At 42.6% G+C, this 2,639-nt stretch overlaps 1 long non-coding RNA gene across 2 annotated transcripts; it reads right to left on the bottom strand.

Annotated features, from left to right (window-relative positions):
• Nucleotides 1-685: 685 nt before the first annotated feature.
• Nucleotides 686-2,198, bottom strand: LOC123983087. 2 transcript variants are annotated; one of them, XR_006828117.1, is made up of 2 exons: nt 2,166-2,198; nt 686-1,492 (listed from the first exon to the last, which is right to left on the bottom strand). It is a non-coding gene; the product is annotated as an uncharacterized LOC123983087 (long non-coding RNA). The 2 variants fall into 2 exon arrangements; XR_006828116.1 differs by lacking the exon at nt 2,166-2,198 and adding an exon at nt 1,599-1,859.
• Nucleotides 2,199-2,639: the final 441 nt, after the last annotated feature.

The following is a 2,639-nucleotide window of genomic DNA, read 5'->3' as shown; positions in this document are numbered from 1 at the left end:
GTTTAGTAGTGAACATCATCTGGATCCTGAGCCATATCATCATAAGATTCTTAACAAGAAGCTCCAAGCATTGAACCACCCCTGTCATCATTACTGGTCATCAGTGGGGTTTTCTTGTAAGCAAACAAATAATGTTCACATTAGTATTACTCACCAAAACACACATGTTGGACCTTAACACTCCTTGAGGCCCAACAAATGTTCTGAAAGCATTTTTTCCCCCATGAAACAATTTCAAAGCAGATTTTAAATTACTTTCCAACTTGTGTTTCTTGCATCCCTGTTAACGTAGCAGGTCAGTAATAGTATTTGCTGTTTTTTTGTTCATTAGAGGAATACTGTGAAACTGTCATTGGGAATTGTACTGTGTGACTCACATGCTCAAGCACATACATGTGTGTCCCCAAGCTAGTAGAGCACAAAACACAAACAAAGCAGGCACCCAGTCATCAAAACCTTGCTCCATAGTTCAAGCAGTGATCAAAACTCCACAGGACTCCTGTAATGGAGCTTGCATGACCACTTAAAAACTGGCTGAGCCTGAACACACTTTGAATTAGCTGCTTTGCTCCCAGTTTTCTTCTGGTTCATGAGTATCAGATATAAAGAGTTATCGTCACTTACATTTCATTCTGCGATGAGGAAATCACTGCGATAGTAACAAATGTACATTAATACACCAGTCTTAGTGTCTGTCACTTTATTGTCAATTAATGTTTAAATGTTGACTATGTATGAAAAAACTCAAAACTGCAATAGCTGATTTACACTTCGAGAGTGGTGAGAACAAACAATGAGCAGAAACTGACTAGAAAGCTCAGTGAAGCCGAAGGGAACTGCAGATTTGGGAGATAATTTCCTGTAGGTTCACATTGTCACATTGTTTTCACATTGTCATTTGAGTCATAAATGTTATAAAAATATCAGTTATAGCTGCTTTAATAATAATTGTTAGCTTATAAGTCATTCTTTGTTATGGTTTCTTCAAGATTGCCTCTAAATAAAAACGGCATTTGATCTTTATCAGAAGGTAAATCTGGTTCCTTTCAGTCAAGTTACAGCATACTGTTTATTCTGTCTTGTTCACATGAATGTGGTACTACAGATGGATCTGCCTTGTTTGATATCTTGCAGATTGAGACATGTCCTCTCCACCACAAAGGGCAGATATCTCTGGGGGAACACAGAGCTGTGTTTGTGGATTTCATTCCGCAAAGCTACTGTAAAAATTTTTTTTGTGACATTCAAGTAATCATCATCATCATCATCATTATCTACCTGTCGGGTTGTTCCAGCTGTTCTCACTGGTGCTTCAGGTACCAACTCCTGCCACCTCTTGTATTGCCACACCTGCATCTGTTGCTCTAGCCATTTCAAAACAGCCAGCTCTGAATTCAAGAATGGTGATTGTATTCATTGGTTTAAATGCCCTTGGTGCTGTTTATCTTATTTGTCCCTGTGGGTTGTATTGTGCTTCCTCATGAACTGATTACTGCAGAAATGATCAGTAGTAAGCATGTTAAAGGCTTTTCAAAAATGTTTCACTTCACAAACTTTGAAATGTTTTAAAACATTTGAGTAAATAAACAATTCTCAACTCAATTTTGTCTGAAAAATCAACACGATGTGTCTGTTGCTTTTCCTGCTTTTGTCTTATTGTGACTTCATTCTGTTCTAGTTTGTGAAACCCTGGCGGGACACGATGCTGCTGCAAAGCCAAACATTAATTTGGTAAGAAAATCCTAATGGTTATGTTAGAAAGTGTTGTGGTGGCAGCCCGGCTGACGGTGAGTGTCCTGGTTTTTTCTCCTTTTTCTCAGTTTTTCTGCTTTTTCCTTGGTTTTCTGTTCCCTGCCTGCCTCCCTGTGTTTTCTCCCCTGTGTGTTCTCTCTCTCCCTCTGCTCCTGAGCCCAGCCAACTACCTGCACCTGCATCTCATCAGCCACCTCGTCAGCCAGCCACACCTGCCAGTAATCACCTCATGCCTGCCTGTATTTCAACCCTGGTTCTCCACACCATCCTCGCTTGATCGTCGTTGCTCCGTACCCGGTGCCACCCCCACGTTCAGGCTTTCATGTTTCTTGTTTTTTCACATTTTCCCTGTGCCTTGTCGCTGTCATCCCTAACCCTGTCTCTCTGTCTGTTTCCCTCCCAGGTACACTCACCCTCGTCCTCCGTTCAGTCGGCTGGGCTCATCCACTGGCCCACTCCTCCTCGGACTTCCCTCGCGGCGTCCTCCCTGTTCCCCCGCCTCTCCTCGCTTCCTCGGCCCCTGTGTTCCCCGGCTCCCTGGCCCCCTGTCTCCTTGGTTCCCCATGCCTGTGCTTTCCCGACAATCACCTCTTCCTCCGCTCCAGTCCCTTTACCCCTTTCTCCCTCAATAAACCTCCTTCCCTCCGAACTTTGCATTTGGGTCCCCACACCACGCAATCCCACAACAGAATGTCCCTCCTGTGTTGTATAAAAGTTTCTTGGATGAAATGGTTAAATGTTTCTAATTTGCATTTGACAATAACAGATTTTGCCATGCCATTTTGTATGTTTTTTTACGTCACATCATACACACTAACATAAAGGCTAATAGGCCCACATGTAGATTGTTATTCCCTAACTTGTTCCCTTGTACCAATCTGTACGTA

This window comes from Micropterus dolomieu, linkage group LG14 (genome assembly GCF_021292245.1).
Source record: "Micropterus dolomieu isolate WLL.071019.BEF.003 ecotype Adirondacks linkage group LG14, ASM2129224v1, whole genome shotgun sequence".
Lineage (NCBI taxonomy): Eukaryota > Metazoa > Chordata > Actinopteri > Centrarchiformes > Centrarchidae > Micropterus > Micropterus dolomieu.
The sequence above is the reverse complement of the archived record's forward strand: the minus strand, read 5'-3'. Positions and strand labels throughout refer to the sequence as shown.